General features: G+C 35.3%; 1 protein-coding gene across 1 annotated transcript in view; it reads left to right on the top strand.

Moving 5' to 3' along the window:
- The window catches only part of LOC129231218 (activator of 90 kDa heat shock protein ATPase homolog 1-like), a 60,524-nt gene that overhangs the window by 333 nt on the left and 39,630 nt on the right, over positions 1-20,561 (top strand). The gene's annotated exons all lie outside the window — the stretch shown is intronic.

Here is a 20,561-nt window from a genome sequence, read left to right as displayed (position 1 = left end):
ATCGCCGACATGGTGTTCTGATATGAAATTAGTAAATTTGGATTCTATATTGAAATGTTGGAACTGACAATTGCATTTTAATGTCATAAATGTTGGCATTAATGTTTGCTGTTAAAAAAATTAGCGCGGACAAGAAATGTACTTATCACTGAATTGAAGTACTTGTAAAACCAAAAATAGTTTCGATTTTATTGAGATCCCTAAAAGAAGTTTATTTAGTCGATGTTTGGCAAAAATTCATTAAGAAGGTTTATAAAATGTTTTGAAATGGAACTGCATATGTGATTCCTTTGTTCAAAAAATCCTTCGTTTGTTGTGTTGATCATTGTCTTGGTATAATCTCTCAGAACATCATAAATTGTTCTGAGGAAGGGTTTGACTTAAGTAGCCCTTAGTTGCATTTTGTATGCCAAATACTTCATTCTGACACCCTAATTTCCCAACTTCTAGTTTGGCATCTGAAATTTTTGTTTGCATGGAACCTAAATCCCCATTTAATCTGATTAATACTGTGATCTCCCCCTAATCCCATTGTTGTGGTTCCCCTAGCCTTCCCTTGGGGGGAGGGGGGTCATGGAAGAAGGTAATTTTTGGCAGAATATCCATACCAGCTTTAAAATTTCTCCCTACAAATGTCTGAACAGTCATTTTTCCTTTAGAACATCCATGATTGTTGTTCCTAGTCTGTTTTATGACCATTTTGGCAATTCTGTTTATCCTACATTGTTGCAACTCTTCTTTAGCACTTTCTGTTCTGTTTTGTACATGCAAATAGGAAAAAAGGAATTATGTGATTGCACTAAACCAAATTTTGGTATTTACATTTATTGTGAACTGTTTTCATCAAAACCAAAACTATCGCCTAAGAAGAATTAAAATCATAAAATTTAGATACTAACTTTTATCCTAAAGTTTTTTTTTTAATGAATCAAGGAAATTTGACATCTTTATCATTGGTAGTCTATCAAGCATTTCGTTAAGTTTTGGTTTTGACAAAAATGATAGACAGAATAATCAGTAAGTGCTCGAATACTTTAACAAGTTCTGTTCTAGTCTAAGAGTATTGGTTTCTGCTCAATTGAGCTGCAAGTATGAAGAAAAGAGTTTTATGCCCCTGAAATTCGACTTCTCTGTACAAATGTCTGAAAAGCTCATTTTCATTGAGAACGTCCATGGATTGTTATTCCCAGTTTGTTTAATGATTGTTTTGTAGCAAAGCTGTTTGTTCTGCATTGTTTTAATGCTTCTTTAGCATTTTCTGTTTTGTGTATACAAATCGGAAGAAGATAATTATATAATTGTACAATGTACCCAATTTTGTTGCCATATGCCGTGAACTATTTTCTTGCCTAACTATTGCCAGCGGAAAATTAAGATCATAAAATCATGGGAAAAAACCTTTATCCGGAAGTTTTCAGAGAGAAAGATCAAATTTAGCAGTGTTATTATAGACACTCTATCAAGAGTTTCATGAAGTTTTGGTTTTGATGATAATATTCGACAAAATAACACTCAAGTGCCCAAATGTTTTTAATAAGCTTCATTTATAATCTAACAGAAGCAGCAGGCATGTAGGAAAGTATTTTATGCCCTCTTTGCTTTTGTGGCTGTCAGAGTAATAGTAATTTGAATAGCATTTTTAAAATGTTTGCTATCAGTTGTTTCAATAGATTTTTTTCAAATTATTAATACAATTGTTAAATAAATTTTTGGTGGGAGACAATATCTGGGAGCTTCTTGTCTTGAAAGTAATATGAGGTGCACAGGCATAAATTTCTCAAAACTATACATTTCTGGGTTCCTTCTTAGTTTGTTGAACTTTGTTTGAAATGTAAAATTCATTTGAAATAAAATGTATTGTATCTGTCCTAAAATAAAAGCAAAAAAGAAAAAAGAAATAAAGGCGAAGGGTAGAAGCACTGAAAAATCTAATGAATATGCTTTGAAGAGGCATCAAAAGTTTGATCCAATATATCCAATGTCTGGGGCAAAGAAAAGTACTTTGTCACAAAACCTAAGTGCTAAATAAAAAAGGTGTTTTAAATAAACATTGTGCAATATTCAATACAAAATACGAAAATCAAATAGCTGGGTAGGGGTTTAGTCCACTTTGCTGCATCCGAACCAAAAAGTTTAGCAAAGGTTCCAGTAAACCACACATCATCCTACTCTTTCAGAAAGAGCACTTACTTGTAAAGTTCGTGGTAGAGATCAAGTTCTTGTCCATCATAATTCTTTCAGTTCCAATCGTCACCGTGTAGGCAAAAAAAAAAGGCCGTAAGAGTAAACCGTTGCAAATTTCAAACCAAATCATCATCTAAACTACACAACCAAAAACCTTCACTTCATGTCCTTTAATACAACAATGAACAATGGAAGTGTCATTAGCTATACAGTTACCCAATTTCAAGATAGTAATCTTGAAAAACTTAACTGGGAAGCTAAAATCTCTTATTTTGTCATAAATGAAAGAATAGCATTCAAAATTTAAATGAATGCTAACATCCAGAAAATTGGCTGAAAGAAGTTTTTGTAAAGTTTTAGGTTTATGGTGTTTTTGTAGATGGAGTGGCAAAGTTTTTTTAAATCAGGGCAGTTAATGCAGAGTAAGTCATCAAAAGAAGAAAGAGGTGCAGAATCTCAAACAGAAAATTTTCTTCTATAGTACAATGAAAACAAATAAGCTAAGGTAAAGCTAAAATTAGAACTCATGGCAAGAAAAAAAAATGTGAGAGTGGAAGAAAAAAGTTTTTATCAAGACTGAGTGAAGAGCCAGCCAAATCAAAAGTGTAAGAAATAGCAAAAAATAAATCTTGTGAAAGATTACTAATAAGGAGGTTTTCAAAAGCAAAAGTTGAAACAGCTGAGATATCAAGCATACTCAAAAGATTAACTACCTTCACGCTATTATAAACAATCCAAAACCAATTTTGTTTCTGACTTTTAAGAAAGGAAACAATTTTTTTCAAATGAAACTCAAGTTAAATGGCAAGTTTCTTACCAAGGGCATTGGTGGCAGTTAAAATACCCCAAAAGCTAACGGGTTTTGTAAAACTTGAGAATGGCATACAAAAAAGAAAGACTGTTCATCAAAGTTGATGGAATCTTAAAAAGCTTATATGCTGCAGTGAACCCTGTTTTAAAATAAGTTTCTTTGATAAATGAAAAAGTTGGTAAATAAGAGGGTTTCTTAACTCATTTTCAAGAATTAAAGCATAGTTTTTTACAAAAGATGGAATAGCTACTATGTACTTGCTTTGTGAACAACGGTAAGCTCGATGTTAGTTTTTAAAGCTTCAATGAAAGTTGATCTTAAACTGAAAGGTGATGAAAATAATTGTTCCTATTGTGGAAAGCTTGTAGTAGTTGAAATTTGAACATATTGTAATAAGTAGTGCTGGTATTGAAAAAAAAGGCTTGGAGTGGCATATTAAATTAATATGCCCCCTTATTTTAACAAAAAAAGGGTTAGGTTCTGTGGAGGTTTAGACTTGGTGCTCACAGGGATGCCCATCCCCCCCCCCCCCCCCCAAGCTCAATGGCGCAAATTCCCCCCCCCCCAAAAAAAAAAAATTCGCTTTCGAATCGGGTAAAATATAACAGTTTTTAGAGTGTTTAATTTCTTGTCAAATTCATGGGGGGGGGGGGGGTAGCTCTAACAGATAGCATTTGAACTGAAATATTGTTGGATTGTTGACCTGCCTTCCCTTTCTAAATTTTACAACGTGCACCTTGAGTAAACAAGTTTTGGGTACCCTTGAATTTTGCTACACCTTTTTTTTTCTAACGAATGAACAATTACGAGGAAGAGTGGATTCAACTTTCTGGCTTGGGAGGGAATCATTACTAGATGTATACAATATGAATCTTATTTCATTGTCACTCAGATAGGGTGTCCGGGAGTTTCTCCTCCGGAAAATTTTCAAAATTGCAGTTTTAAAACCACAATTTTAGACGATCTCTGGTGATGTTAGGGGATAAAAGGTTTGGTGTGCCCTTCCCGGTAATTTTTCAATATTGAAACTTTAAAAGCGCAATTGTAGATAGTTTACCGTTGTGTGAAAGAGGGCTTTTCCTTTGTTTTCAAAATTGGTTCTTAAAACGCAGTTTTAAACTATCTGTGGTAATGTTAGGGAAAGAAGAGATCCTAGGGCTTGCCCCAGGAAAATTTTCAAAATTAAAGTCTTAAAAGTGCTATCTATGGTTGGGGGAAAAACAGTTTTCTGAATTTGAATCTCTAAAATCTCAATTGCAGCCGACCTTTGTGACGTTAAGAAAACAAGTTTTCGGAAGCTCTCTCGTAATTTTCTCGAAATTGAAGCCCTGAAAATCAAATTTAACATGATTTTTTAATAATGTTGACGAGAGTAGGGGGGGGGGGCGCTCCACTCAAATTTTTGAACTTGTAGCTTTAAAAACGCAGTTTTGATAGATTTGGATAATGTTAGTGGAAGGTGAATTTCGGTGCCATTCCCCCGGCAATTGTTTGAAATTGATACTCAAAAAATGCAATTCTAGGCTTGTCTTTGATCATGTTAAGGAAAGAGGGGGGAATCAGGGGCTCTCTTATAAATTTTTCAAAATTGCAGTTCAATAAACAGTTTTAGATGACTCTTGATGATAAAGATGGTGTTATTCTGGCACTACAGTGGGGGGCGTTCTCCTGGAAGTTTTCCAAAATTGAAGTTGCATATCCAAAAAAGATGGATCAGACACACCGTGACAGATATGTTTAGGAAATCCTTAAAAATGGATTCAGCTATTCAGCACACATCAAAAATCAGAACTCAAGAATTTTAATGAATCAAATATCCTTCTATACATATCAGATATAGAAGAAAGTAAATATGATTTACGAAACATAATTTAAACACCTTAAGAAGACTGTTCTACCTCCATTAGCGTAAACCAACATCACTGAAAGTTTTAATAAAAATTACCTAATGATAAATTGAAACAATCAGTTTAAAAATGGTAGAGAAGATGGGAGTAAAGTGAAATGAGAAAAATTCTTCACAAGCTTAAGCTCGTTAACGAAGAAAATATATTAATTCTCAATTGGAGGGATAAAAAATATTCGGAAACTTCAAAACTAGTTCTCAACGATTGTCAAGGAGCAAATGAATCAATGGAAGACTACAGCATACTGGTCAGAATTATTACAAACAATAAAACATTTTTGACCTCTCTCCCTCTCGTCATTTTTACACATGCATTCATCATGCAGAATTGTGCTACTTTATGTGCTTACTTACTAAATTTATGAAAAAAATTGAAAAGAAATCAAATCGTCTGATCCAGCTTTGAAACGGACACTAACTCCATGCCGTGTGTGATGTTCCCTTCATTGAAAAAGAGACACAGTCATTAAGTTTTGGAAAGAGTACCAGGGCTGTCGCTAGGTCAAAAAACTAAGGAGGGAGGGAGGGTACGCTTTTGGCGGCCTGTTAATTGTTTCAAACGCATGTTCCAATATGCGGAGAGAGAGAGAAGATTTAAGTTCTGGTATAGCAGGGATAGTTATATTACTAGACCTTAGTACTAGCAATATAAATTTAATCGTAAGGACTGTATTAGCGACCAGTTTGTTTGGCACTCTTGGCTTCCTTAAGAGGTTTTCCGCCTCCAACTCAGTCACTCCTATGCCGGGCTGATGAGTGCTAATAAGCACGAAACTGCAGTCCTCGGCTGGAATTGACTGAGCTGGTGGTGTATTTCACATAAGGATAATATTCAATCAGAATTAGGTGTCGGAGGGCTACCTTCTTGCATTATTTCGAAATTGATTACATAAAAACGCAATTTTAAACTGTATTTTAAGTTTGGGAGGAAGAGGGAGAGGAGGTCCAGGATAGCGTCTTCCGATAATTTTTCCAAATTTAAAAGATTGTTATTTGAAAAACACAGTTTTAGAAGACCTATGGTGATGTTAAGGGAGGAAGAGACTCGGAGCCATCGTTCTAAAATTTTTCAAAATGCAAACTTCAAGCACGCATTCCCAAGTGTGAATTATTTGTGATTGTGACACAAGGGGGGGGGGGGTCTGGGGGCTCTCCCTCAGGAAAAATCTGAAAATTGTAGTTTGAAAAATGCAGTTTTAGATGATCTATGGTGATATTAAGGGGAAGGGAGATGCGCCCCCTCCTCGAAATTTTTTAAAATATTGAAGCCTTAAAAGCGCGATTATAGATTTTTTTTTTTTTTTTGTTAAAATTTGGTGCGCCGCCAGTTTCTTGAAATTAAAGCTCCGAAAACGTAGTTTAAGCCAACCTTTGATGAAAGGGGGAGTTTTGAAGGGACTCGAGACCAGAAATGTTTCGTAATTGAAAGCGAGATTTAAGACATTTTTCGATGATGTTGGCGAAAGAGAGATAGGGGGGGGGGGGCATTCTCTCGAAAAAATTTCGATCTGTTGAAACCGCAGTTTTAGAAGATTTTCAGTAATGTTAATGGGTGGAGAGATTCGGAGTCCTCCCCTGGCAAATTTTCAAAATTAAATTCAACTAACGCAATCGTAGACGATTTTAAATACTATTAGAGGAGTAGAAGGTTTTGGAGATGATCCCGAAAAATTTTCTGAATTGAAGCCTTAACAATGAAATTTTTGAGGATCTTCGGTAATATTTGGAGAACAAGTTTCGGAACACCCCAGGAATTTTTTAAGGGATTTTTGTTAATTAAAGTCCAAAAGTACGAAATTTATTCGACCTTGAATGATGATGAATGATAAATTGAGAGGGCGTTTCTCGGAGGTTACGTTGGGAGGACTCTCACAACTTTTCGAAATTGCAGTTCCAAATACTTAGATGTAGGCCATTTTTAATGACGTAGTGGATGGGGTTTGAAAACGTTTTCCCAGGATGGTTTCAAAACCTAAGTTTTAAAAATTCACTTCCAGGCCAGCTTTGGGGGCGTAAAAAGACGGGTTTAGAGTCCCCCACTTCCTTTCAGTTTGGCTACGTCCCTCCTATCTTCATTGTAAATTTCAGTAATTGATAAACATATTGTGGTAATATTTTTTTCCCAATTCCTTTGCCAAACACGATTATTTGCTTGGATTTTCTATAATAAAGTTTTCAATTTCTCGCACAGTATTTTTGTTTTCTTGCAATACAATCATTTGCGGCCTTAGAAAAAGGACTTTTAACATTTTGAACGGATGTAGTAATTTTCTGTGATATCTTAGGTCCCTATTCCACTTCATTTTATTTTAAATATGCCACCTGCATCTCTTGATCAAACTTTGATTTACTTACGATTTTTACATTCAAACATTTAGAACTTTTGGTGTGAGTATTCATTATAGTACTTTGAATCTCTTTTTGCATTTAACTGTTTTTTTCCCCCTCTATCTCTCTATTTCAAATTTATTTCGGCGACCAATGCATTTTTCTCCACTTAGCAATGATTTTCAGGGCAACATTTTTCTTTAAAAAAAAAGTATATAAAAGTATGGGCTGTCCTATTTATTTATGTATTTTTATTTTAACTTCAGAACTATGAAGCATGGCTTTGTATAACCAGGGCCGCCGAGAGATAAGGTGTGCAAAATGTTAGTTTGGTCACCTGCCTTCCCTCCCATTACTGAAATTTTACTCTATGCACAATGTTTTTAATTCGAGCCGAGCCCATAGTTTCCGACTTGGGAGACATACAAACACTGTGGCATAGTGAAGAGCAGACCCCGAAGAGTTCCTATTTTTTCCTACTTTTCAGATCTCTCTCCTTATTTTCCTACTTTTTCCTTTTTTTTTCCTACTTTTTCTTTCTTTAGTATAGCACTTTTAATTGTGCATTGATTCTTATTTTTACAATGCCGCACCGATAATTTTCTGCATGTTTCAATTTTGAAAAGAAAAAGAAGCAAGCAGATCCTGAGCTTCTCATTGACTACATTAATTTCTGGAAAGAACAATGTTGGGCTAAATGCCTTTATTTTTGGTTCTTGAAGGATTTCACCAATATTGTTTAAAAGAAAAATCATTTTGTGACTTACCTTTTGCCATTCCGAGAGAAAACTTTGCGCGAAGAATCCCATCCACCTGCCGCCAACACTCAAATGTCCGAGTTTGAATCGGAAGTGTTCGGAAAACATGCGGCATGCTATGATTGGTTGTTGTCATTCGGCAGATGTCGGTAAACTTCCGAAAGAGCACGTGTCAATGACGTGATGAAATCATGTTGAGGTGTTAAGTGCTGAATGCCAATTAAATAATGATTGTGCAACCGGCAAGCTGTGTTTTCTTCGGGTTGAGTTGTTCTGGCAATATGCAAATTAGGTAACGTCACATTGTTTCTGGAAAGGCCGAATCGGGCTATAAATACGCTGACCGGCAGGAGCTCGATCGCTTGCTTCGCTACTGCTTCGTTTTTTCTACTTGTCTCCTCGTCTTGTGTAGTGTGTTGTGAACGTGCTCGTCTGATGTCCTCCTAAATTTTTGTTATTGGCCTCTTGGTGAGGTCTGGTTTTTCCGGAAAAAGCACTGGTGATGTTTTTGAGTTTGGAACCCGTGTGTTGTGATGACGTCTACAAAAGCAAAGAGTTCTAAGTTTCCCTGATGTGGGTTTTTTTGTTCTCCTGCGGAAGAAGATCGCGTCCATCCCTGGTATACCTTTCCTTGATGTGGTGAACTGTGGCTCACGCGGTGTGAATCGACCTGCCTGCAATTCGTGGAAATTGCCATGCTGTCCAACGACCGGTGAGACGTCACCTTGGAACACCAACAGGACTTTTAAACCATGCATGGACCTATTGTAAGCCCTTTTTTCTAATTTTTTCCCGGGGAACAAATCATTGTGTTGTAACCAATTTTAATATGTGTCAAATAAATGTTTTCCAGTGTAAAGAATGATTCATGTTTTATTTTCTCCGGGCAGACCACTACCTCAAATTTTTAGTTGGAAATGAGTTGCCTAATTTTCAGCTTAGCTGTAGGCCATAAACCTCAAATTATATCCAACAGGTGGTAGCAGAGTCGTGTGGTTGACCTGCCCGGAGGGAATTGAATCATTTCTTTATTATGGAGAAAGATTATAGAAACGTTGAGAAGTTGGGCTCCCATAATTGGGCTACCTGGTCCAAAGATATAAAAATGGTGCTCATAGAAAGGGATTTATGGGAGATTACCCAAAAGAAACCAGAAGGGGAGTTAACTGGTGCTGACAGAAAAAGATGTGGCCAAGCTTTAGCCATCATCTATTTAAACTTGGAAAAAGATACAAAAAGGTTAATTGATAATTTGGAAGACCCTAATGAAGCCTGGAAAGCCCTTAAGGCAAATTTTGAACCCCCATCTTTGGCCAGAGTAGCCGCATTGTGGGAATCCTACTTCTCTTGCAAAATGCAAGAAGGTGAAACGGTGGGATTATTCGCTGCAAGGTTGGGGGGAATTTTTAACCAACTAGTCGAAAATGGATATATTATGGAAGAGAAACTCAGAACTTTTCAATTGATACGGTATCTACCTCCTAGTTTCAGCAGTATTGTTCAAGCCATCTACAGATGGGAAGGAGAGAAATTTACTTTCTCGAAAGTAAAAGATGAACTACTAGCTGAGGAAGGTAGGATTAGGTATTTGGCCGAAGAGCCTAATATAGAAAATTCGGCAATGTTTTCAAAACCCGGAAACTCCGGAATGGCAAATGGTAAGGGTAAATTTCTTGCTAAAAATAAAGTTTGTTACATTTGCAAAAAGAAAGGGCATATTGCGTCGAAGTGTTGGAGCCGTAATAAAGTAAAACAGGATAGGAATTTTAAATTTCAAACCAAAGAAGACCCTCAGGCAGGAATGTTTTGTTCAGTAAATGAAATTTCTGCAAACACTACCTACCCAAAATGTGAGGATACATGGCTATTGGATAGCGGCAGCACATCTCATTTTTGTAGAGATAAATCGTTATTTGCCGAGCTAGAGCCTGTACAAAACACACAAATGGAGGTAGCTGTAGGAAATGTGAAGAGCCAAGTAGAGGGCATTGGGAAAGTGATTTTTAAAATTGAATCAGATGGAAAATTAGTTACCATCACATTGAATAACGTTTTCTATGCTCCAACACTGCGACGCAACCTAATTTCTGGTTCTTGTATAGATAGACAGGGCTATAAGCTCAAATGGTTGCCCGGAAAGATCTGTGTCTTTAATCAAGAAAATGTTAAATTATTTACAGCAAATTTAATAAATAAACTTTATCATGTTAAACCAAATTTTTATATTGATTGTGCAAATGTTAATTATACCAAATATTTTAAGACCAAGGACCCGTCTGAAGGGGCCAATATGGTCAGTGTTGATATGGAGAAATGGCATAGGAGATTTTGCCATATAAATATGGAAAGTATCACCAAAACGAGTAGACTTGGTGCAGTCCAAGGACTGGAGATTAAGAAGGGGCAAAAACCCAATTGTGACCCTTGTCAATTAGGGAAAATGAGGAAGTGCTCGTTTAAATCTATGCCAGAAAGGCGTACCAATTCTGCACTTCAATTGCTCTACATGGACCTGATGGGACCCCTTCAGACCGAGTCCTTGGGGGGAAAGAAATATATTTTTATAATTATAGATGATTTCTCAAGAAAGTCATATGTTTTCTTTTTAAGAAACAAAAATGAGGCATTTAATGTTTTTGTAAATTTTCAAAAAAGGACTGAAAGATTCCTGAATTCAAAAATTTTGGCTATCCGTTCCGATAATGGAACAGAATTTGTTAACAAAGATTTTGAAAACTATCTCACCAATCAGGGAATAAAAATAGAGCGGACCAATTCCTACACCCCGCAAATGAACGGGGTAGTAGAAAGGTATAATTTAACCATAATGAATGGTGTGAGGTCTATGCTCAAGGATTCTGGATTGGGGGATGAGTTTTGGGCTGAAGCCGCTCTTTGTTTCAACTATGTAAGAAATCGGACGGTAATAGGAAATATGGACAAGACCCCATTCGAACTGTTTTCTGGACGTAAACCCTCAGTGAGGCACCTACGTATTTTTGGGTGTACTGCCTATGTAGGTCAGCCTAGGTCCAAACTAAAAAAATTAGATATGAGGGCTACCAAGGGGATCATGGTCGGATATGCCTTACGTACCAAAGGGTACAGAATCTGGGATCCTGAAACCAGAACAGTCACAGAAACTATTAACGTAAAGTTTAATGAAAATGAAAAATGGGGGGAATTAAAAGTCCAAAATAAAAATGAGAGAAAATTTAATTTTATCAGGCCTATAAGTGAAGTTCAACTTGAACAGGAAATCCAGGAGAGTGTTGAGCAAACTCCCTGTGAAAAGATTAAATGGGTTAGAGAAGCCAAAAAGAGAAAGACCGGGGATAGGACTGATATTTATTATACAATTGCCGGTAAAAATAAAGTAAGATTAAATTCATTAAAACAGGTTCTAAAATATTGTAGTGAAAATAAAATAGAGTATAAACCAAAACTTTTTGATTTTTCATCTAAGAATCCAACAGTAGGGGAAATCTGTGACGACAGTGAAAGTTCGGGAGAAAGTGAAGAAGCAAGTCTGGTAGAAATTTTTATACCGAACTCGTATAGGCAATGTATGGCTACCCCCGAGGTGGACAACTGGAAACTGGCCATGGAGTCTGAATTGGATGTCATTAACCAAAGGGAGGTGTGGGACCTTGTACCCCCACCAGAGGGGAAACCAATTTTGGGAAACAGATGGGTCTACGACCTCAAGGTAAATGACAGGGGTGAAATTGTAAGATACAAGGCCAGATTAGTTGTGAGGGGGGACCGTCAGTCAATTGAGTCATATTCTGAAGTTTTCAGTCCAGTAATTGAGTTTTCACTTGTAAGAGTTTTCTTTTCCATTTTTATATGTCTTTTAAAATGGTGTCACTCACAAATTGATGTAAAAAATGCTTACCTGTATGCTGATTTAGAGGAACAAATCTACATGAGACAACCAGAGGGTTTTGTCAGTAAAAGCCACCCTAATTTTGTCTGTAAATTGAAGAAGTCTCTTTATGGACTACACCAGTCCGGAAGAAACTGGTTCTTAGAAATAGACAGTGTTCTTCGTGGTTTTGGTTTTCAAAAATTAAAAGGATGTAATTGTGTATACCATAGAGACAAAAATACTTTTCTTCTTATTTATGTAGATGATATAATAATTCTAGCAAAAAATGAAAATTTAATTAAAAAGGTAATCAATGAAATTAAAAGTATGTATGATATTAAAGAAATGGGGGGGGGAAAACCAGAAAGCTCCTGGGGATTGAATTTGTGGAAGATAAAAATAATCTTTTCATTCACCAAAGCTCTTATATTTCGAAGGTCTTGGAGTTATTCTCTGATTACTATGTGCCAAATTCAACCCTCCCAATCTCAAAGGGTACAGTTTTGTCGAAGGACGACTGCCCGAAAACTGAGGAAGAAAAAAGGGAAGCAGAAAAGCTCCCATACAGAAATTTGTTGGGTTGCATGGCATACATAGCGGGGAAGACCCGACCTGACATTTCGTATGCGGTGAATATTTTTTCCCAATTTCAAGCAAATCCCGGAAGAAAGCATTGGGATTTTCTATTAAGATTGCTAGGGTATTTAAAGCATACAATATCATACAAATTAAATTTAAGCTCAATCAATAGTGTAGATCTACGGGGATTTTCAGACTCCGATTACGCCGCTAATCGGGAGGATAGGGTCTCAATGGGAGGATCAATTTTGTGTATTGATCGGGTCCCGATTAATTGGAGGACATTTAAACATAAATGTGTTGCGTTATCCACAATGGAAGCAGAATATATTTCACTTGGTGAAACTGCAAAAGAAATGGTCTGGCTGAAGAGGATAATCACAGAAATAAGTGAATTAAATATTGAAAACCTCCAGCTTAGAGATACAATTATTTATTGTGATAACACTGCAACAATTGATTTTTCTAAGTCTCCCATTGAGAATTCCCGTACAAAACACATTGATGTAAGGTACCATTTTTTAAGAAATTTAATTGAGCAAAAGATTTTTTTGATTAAATATGTGAGGACAAATATAAACATCGCGGATATTTTCACTAAACCCCTATCTAAGAATTGTTTAAATAAACTTTGTAAAATTATATTTAATTGGGATTAAATGAGGGGGGGTGTATCAAATTTTTGAACTGTTTTTCAAATGTATCTTTTGTAAATATAATATGAATGTAGTTAAATGTTTTTAATGTATATAATGTGTTTTTTGATGAAATTCCTTCAAGAGGGGGGAACTTGTTGGGCTAAATGCCTTTATTTTTGGTTCTTGAAGGATTTCACCAATATTGTTTAAAAGAAAAATCATTTTGTGACTTACCTTTTGCCATTCCGAGAGAAAACTTTGCGCGAAGAATCCCATCCACCTGCCGCCAACACTCAAATGTCCGAGTTTGAATCGGAAGTGTTCGGAAAACATGCGGCATGCTATGATTGGTTGTTGTCATTCGGCAGATGTCGGTAAACTTCCGAAAGAGCACGTGTCAATGACGTGATGAAATCATGTTGAGGTGTTAAGTGCTGAATGCCAATTAAATAATGATTGTGCAACCGGCAAGCTGTGTTTTCTTCGGGTTGAGTTGTTCTGGCAATATGCAAATTAGGTAACGTCACATTGTTTCTGGAAAGGCCGAATCGGGCTATAAATACGCTGACCGGCAGGAGCTCGATCGCTTGCTTCGCTACTGCTTCGTTTTTTCTACTTGTCTCCTCGTCTTGTGTAGTGTGTTGTGAACGTGCTCGTCTGATGTCCTCCTAAATTTTTGTTATTGGCCTCTTGGTGAGGTCTGGTTTTTCCGGAAAAAGCACTGGTGATGTTTTTGAGTTTGGAACCCGTGTGTTGTGATGACGTCTACAAAAGCAAAGAGTTCTAAGTTTCCCTGATGTGGGTTTTTTTTGTTCTCCTGCGGAAGAAGATCGCGTCCATCCCTGGTATACCTTTCCTTGATGTGGTGAACTGTGGCTCACGCGGTGTGACTCGACCTGCCTGCAATTCGTGGAAATTGCCATGCTGTCCAACGACCGGTGAGACGTCACCTTGGAACACCAACAGGACTTTTAAACCATGCATGGACCTATTGTAAGCCCTTTTTTCTAATTTTTTCCCGGGGAACAAATCATTGTGTTGTAACCAATTTTAATATGTGTCAAATAAATGTTTTCCAGTGTAAAGAATGATTCATGTTTTATTTTCTCCGGGCAGACCACTACCTCAAATTTTTAGTTGGAAATGAGTTGCCTAATTTTCAGCTTAGCTGTAGGCCATAAACCTCAAATTATATCCAACAAACAAGAACGCTGCGGCGTTTGCGTGTTTAAAAGTTAAATTTTCGTTAGTAACTTTTTTGCCGTTGCGGCGTTTATGATCGACTTTTCTTTTTACCGTCCCGACTTCAGCTTACTGATTTAACGAAACTAAAAAAAAAAGATACTGGCACATTCTGATGCAATTATATATTATTTACCCATCAATTACAAGCTTTAGTTAAAGCAAACGGCGAACTATTCAAAAAGTTCGGGAAAAGTCGAATTTCCTAGTCGCAAATTGTTTGTATGATTACAAGTGAAATGTAGCTCTATTTAAACAGAAAGGCAATGTAAAACCTTAAAAGGAACATAAGGAAGCAAAAAATGAAAAACTTGTGTACATATTTTATTAATGTTAGTGCAAAATAAAATCGACAGATAACAGAAATTCGCAAAAAAACGGACCACTTCAAAAATAATCGTTGAAACTAACTTTTTTCGTACATAAATATGATTATCGTTCATTCTAAATCGTAAACATGATTATAAAATTTATTAAATTTCATTTTCTTTCCTTGCAAAGAGTATTTGCAAAAAAAAAAGCGGCAAAACCTGGATGGGCAAAACGTTCCCGATTTTTGGAGAAAAATCGGAAATCAATTTAAATGGGAGATTCCGTTTGTATTTCTTCACATTTTTAAAAGTTGGGGGATTATGCCACAAGCAAATATATATATATATATATATTTTTTTTTCTTTTTAATGGGTATTTTCTACTCTGATATATCATTAATATCGAGGAGTCGCTCATCATTTTTACATGCTGTGTTTATGGCAATGCGGCATTTCTGAACATTAAAATTTTTTTTGAAAGACTCTTACACTTTTTGGGGTGCGGCAATTATACCGATGCGGCGCATCTACTGTAAGTTATTGTACTTAGTGCTTCTGTTCAAATGGATGGGGGAGAAAGAGATATATTCAGGCATTTGATGCCAGATGCTCCCCTCTCCCCGCTCTCAATTTCGTGAACAATTTCCGAATGAATTGTTTTGTTGTATGGTGAGGATTGAGAGAAACTACATTCCTTCCCTTTTATGCACAGAGAAACATTAGAAACTGATCTTTGTCTTTGATAAAAATGTTATGGTTACCATGTGCATGGATGTTTCCTTTTTTTTTTTGGTGACAAAAATTTTGGAACAAGAGGGAGGTAAAAATCGCCAAATCATTAAAACAATATTCATTTTTATTGCTTGATTAAAATTAAAACTGGCCGTCACATTGATTCCCCCCCCCCCCCCCCCGGAGGTGGCTAGCGAAGGATGTGTACTAAATGCAAATTTTATCTGAAAACAACAAAAAGTGCCCAAACTTGTATGGTGAAGCATTAATTTTCCAAAGCCAGGGAGGGGAGAAATTGACCCCACTGACTCCCCATAAATGACGTGCCTTAAACAAAAATGTATGTTGAATGCTAAAAATACATAACATAGTACAGTCGACTCCTACTACAACGCGATTTGACTTACGCGAAATGGCTATAACGCGATTATTTCACAAGTAAATAATATTTGACCTAACGGGCATTCCTCCCCTGCAGCAGGAAAATTTTCAGAAGGGAATCGCGGTGTGAAAGTGTCAGCTTTGTTATTGGCTACTAGAATATTAATGAACCTTCATCCTTTTAGTATCACTGGCTGCGGAAGTTCCCACACCGTACTAGTCTGAACATAGCAGTGTTTGTGTGTACAACTTACTACTCCTCATTTACCATTTTTTTTTTCCATTCTAAATGCGAAAGTTGATGAAATATAATGACATCTAAGAGCACAGTTGCAACTAAAGTTTGTGATAAGAGAAAGTTTCTGACAATTTAAGAAATGCTAAAGTTTCTCGATGTGTTTGAACAAGTAGGAAGTGGAGCGAAGGTAGCACGACAATTAGGTGCGAGTGAATCTCCCATATGTACAATTAAAAGTCAAAAAAAAAAAAAAAGAAAATCTGTGAAAGTTCGCCGCAGGAGCATGCACAGGGTTGGAGGACATCTGTTGGCCTGGGCCCGAGCCTAAAGTTGGTCCGAGATTTTTAAGAGGGGAAATACGTGTAGAGATAGATGTAAGGGTATGGAGGGGGCATAAAAGTCATTTGTGACGGGCCCCAAAATTTTTGTGCACACCCCCTGGTTCGCCGAGTAGTGTCTAAGCAAAATGCAAAAATTATGAAAATGGAAGCTCCTCTTGTATTGAGAATGAAAGAAACCAAGAGGAGGTGTGGAAGCGTTATAAAAGAACTAGCAAATCAACTGAATTTAAAAATGTATTAGAATAATGGTTTTATGACGGAGCATAAATCATCAACATCTTCATTTTTTAAAGTTACAAGTATCATTACTGGATCTACTGCACAGTATTATTATAGTACATCATTTTATTATTACAATACATACAGTACATACCATACTGGTTTATTTTATTTCACGTTGATCACTGATTTCGTGCACCGTGACAGTAATTTATGTTGATTAAAACAGCTTTTTTAAAAGTACAAATAAAAATTCAGTTCTTTATGTAAGAAACGATAATGTGTAGTTAAGGTATGGTTTAAAACAGTTTGAGGTGGTGTTAACAAGTGTCTAAAAAAACTAGGTATGTTACAAAAAATTTACACTTACACAACTTATACAACACGAAATTTCGACTTAGGCGAGAGGTCTTGGAACACATCCCTTGCGTAAGTCGGGATTCGACTGTACAAACCCTTTAGTTTACTTATTTTGTTATTTATTTAGTTTAATTATTTTATTATAAATTTTATGTCCCATATTTAAGAACAAATTTATTTTAGTTCTGCATTTTCAGCCTTTTTCCTTGTTTTTCAAATTTAAACATCTGCCTCTGTTTATGCAAGAATGCATGTCAGCTGCTGATTATTTTCAACTAAAACTAATTTAATATTTGCTTTGCTTTTATATTATAGTTTATGACAACATGAGCTGAAAGTGTTAGAGTATTTTCAAATAATAAATGGATGCTCTCGAATGTTTTTGTCTTTGACAAAACAAATCTTTAACAGAAATGGTTTTATTGCACCAAAATAGGAGTTTTATTATTATTATTAGTTTTTTTTTCACACTTAAAAATTTTATTACTGTATTGTTGAAAAGTGTTTGTTTGTATTTTATTTTCATATTTTTGTAATTAATATCTTTGTTTCCACCAGTTTATTTTTCAAACTAATGATTGTCAGTCGTCTTGACGTGTGTGTAGTCCTATCTCTTCCTATTTTTTCCTACTTTTTAAAGTGATTTTTCTCCTACTTTTCCAACTTTTTTAATTTTTGATTCCTTATTTCCTACTTTTTCTCCTCAAAAAACCACTTCGGGGTCTGGAAGAGTGTTCTGTACTGAATACTTTTTTTTGTGTTAATAAAAATGTTTGAAGTGTACATTTCTGCGGCCCTTACTTACTTTTGATAAAAGAGAAGCATGGATGTTCCTAAATTGTATTTTAAGATTACATTTTCTATTCAAATTTGACAGAAAAAATACTTTTTTGTCACCATTATTTCACTTGTTCATTTATAATTACTATTTAAATTTTTTAAAACAACGAAGAGTTTTCCTTTTTCTTCGTGAGTTGCATCACTAAAATGAAATTGGCGGCCACACTTCTGAAAAACGGGGAGGGGGGACTTGCTACGCCGACGGCCCCGAAAAGTAGTTATGTAGTATTATTAATGCTACTATTTCTTGTTGAATGAGTTTAAATATTTTTTTCTTTCCAAAATTCAAAAATTTCATTTTCTAAATAAAAAAAAAACCTTCTGGAAAAAAATCCCCCCCAAAAATTTTGATGGCGCAACTTGCGCTATAATCCCCCCAGTGGGCACCCCTGGGTGCTCAAATGAAGCAAATGCTTGAATATTAATTGTTGAAGTCTTAAATTTCCACTGGATTATACGACGATGTCTCTTATTAAAAAAGACAACGGTGTTAAATTTCTTTGTAATTGGAGATAATTTCGGAGAATGGTCTGTTAAATCGATAACTAAACAGAACCTTAACACTAGATTTACAGAGATCTTTTTATACCTAGAAATATACGGTGGGGGTCATTTTGACCCCTGATAAGAAAACTGCATAATTCCCTACATAATGTTACATATTTGCAAAAATAAGTTTAAAATAAACATATTTATAATAAATGCAGTTTATTTATAGAATACAGAGGTTTAAAATACTCTTCAAAAAACCAGCGCTGTTTCAGTTGCATTTTAGATGCTAGCGACTAATGTTTTGTTTTATGTACAAAAACATTATAAATGCATCAGGTTCTTAAAAGGATATGTTCTAAGAGACATTTTTGAGTTTCTGCTCAGTTTTAGCACCAGTAAATGTATTTGCAGTTCTTTTTTTTTCTCAAAGGGGTCAAAATGACACCTGTTCGCACTTTTAGTTGTAACCCTTTAGTTTGAGTTCAAAAGTAGACCTCAAGATTCAGAAAATTTTCAAGTGGCCAATGGCCACTAAACTCAAAAAACTGGTGGCCACCAGTTTTACCGGGTTTCGAAAACAGCGCTCTAGTACGAGAATGGGGGGGGGGATTTCTATTTGTATTTTTTGATACAAATATTATGAAAATGATGCTAAAGGAATGATAACAAGAAATATAAATCATATTATTCATGGAAATATAAAAGGCATTGGGTGAAGGTTAGGGGCTCCTGAAGCAAATGGTTCATTCTACCCATTTTAAAGTTTCATAAGAAAAAAAATCATTAAACCAAAAATAAAGTAGTGTACACAGTACCATGGTCCCACAGTGGAAAAAAAAATGAATTTGCCATAAAAACAACAAATTCCTTTAAAATCTTTTTGTAAATCATTGCAAACACCATGGCAGTAAAAATCAACATGTACTTTTCAGGAAACTAGTTTAATGAAAAGAATTAATTGTAAGAAAATTAGCAGGAAGGGAATAGCAAAAATATTAGATAAACATATGATTTGAAATTTTTCAATAATTAAGATAGTTTTTTTTTAAACTAAATAATTAAATACAAACCTCCTCCAGTAATATACAATTTGGCATTTACCAAGAATATATTTCCAAAAAAAAAACATTCTTTTTGCATTATTTGAACTAAGAGCATGACCAAACATGGCGACTACGTTCCATTTGCAGCGTCGCCATGTTAGGATGACTATGAAGGGAAAACGATCAGGCTGGCTATTTGGCTTATATTTTAATCTGATGCGATTGAAGATTAAAAAATTACAACAGTTATTCGAATAAATAGAAACTAACCCCCGTTGTTGAAACGATTTTCAATGCAGCGTATTCCTAATCGATCGTATGTATTAGCGTCCACATCATAGGAGAAACATAGGATATAGTTTACAGAAATCTATTTTTTTTTTCTTTCTATTTTTAATGATGTATAGGATTTTTAATGAAATACAGGATTTATGGGACAACATGGAACATTGATTATGGCAAAGGAATGATAAAAGGGGGGGGGGGCTTTGTGCGGTCAAACACAAGTTGCCTTTTTAAGTTTTAAATTAATTTGTCTTCCTATTTTGACGATTTTCAGAAAAAGGCTGTTTGAGTTAATTGGGAATCAAATAGGATCGGAACGATTATTAGAAGGAGTCCAGTTCATTAGTAGCACATCCACCCTTGATCTACATTTTAAATATTTGTTCTAAATAATTAAAATCCAAATAATTAAAATCCAGATAAGTTGATTAACATAAAAAAAATTCTAGATCAATATTTGAAGTACAGTAGAGTCTAGAAAATCCAAAGTAATTGGGGCTCATCTCACCTCGGATTTCTGAAATGTCTGACTATCCAGAAAATTCTTCCCGATTTAAAATTTTCAGTACTCGGAAGACATGCAGAGGAGCACCTTTTATGTCCTTGTATAAAGAAAATGAACTAGTGTCATTACGAAAAATTTATCTCTCAAAACATTTTCTTTTAATTGCGTCTAAAATTAATGCTAACTTAATTTTTTCTTGTATTTATGTGTGCAAGGCAACCAAAACATAACCAAACTCCCAATGTATTTTTATCATTTACTGTACTTAATCAATAAGTTTTACAGCAGCAAAAGATTTCTATTTTCAGATTTTAATGAAAATCAAATTTTGAGCTGCTAAAAAATTTTACTTAAATGAAGCACCTCGGATTAAGCGGAACCTCAAACTTTCGAGACTCAAATTTTCAAGACTCTACTGTAATATATTAATATTTGATCATATCAGTTGGTTATTATAAACATTTACTCAATTGTAGAGCATGTCTTTAATATTCCAA

This window comes from Uloborus diversus, chromosome 10 (genome assembly GCF_026930045.1).
Source record: "Uloborus diversus isolate 005 chromosome 10, Udiv.v.3.1, whole genome shotgun sequence".
Taxonomy (NCBI): Eukaryota; Metazoa; Arthropoda; class Arachnida; order Araneae; family Uloboridae; genus Uloborus; species Uloborus diversus.
The sequence above is the reverse complement of the archived record's forward strand: the minus strand, read 5'-3'. Positions and strand labels throughout refer to the sequence as shown.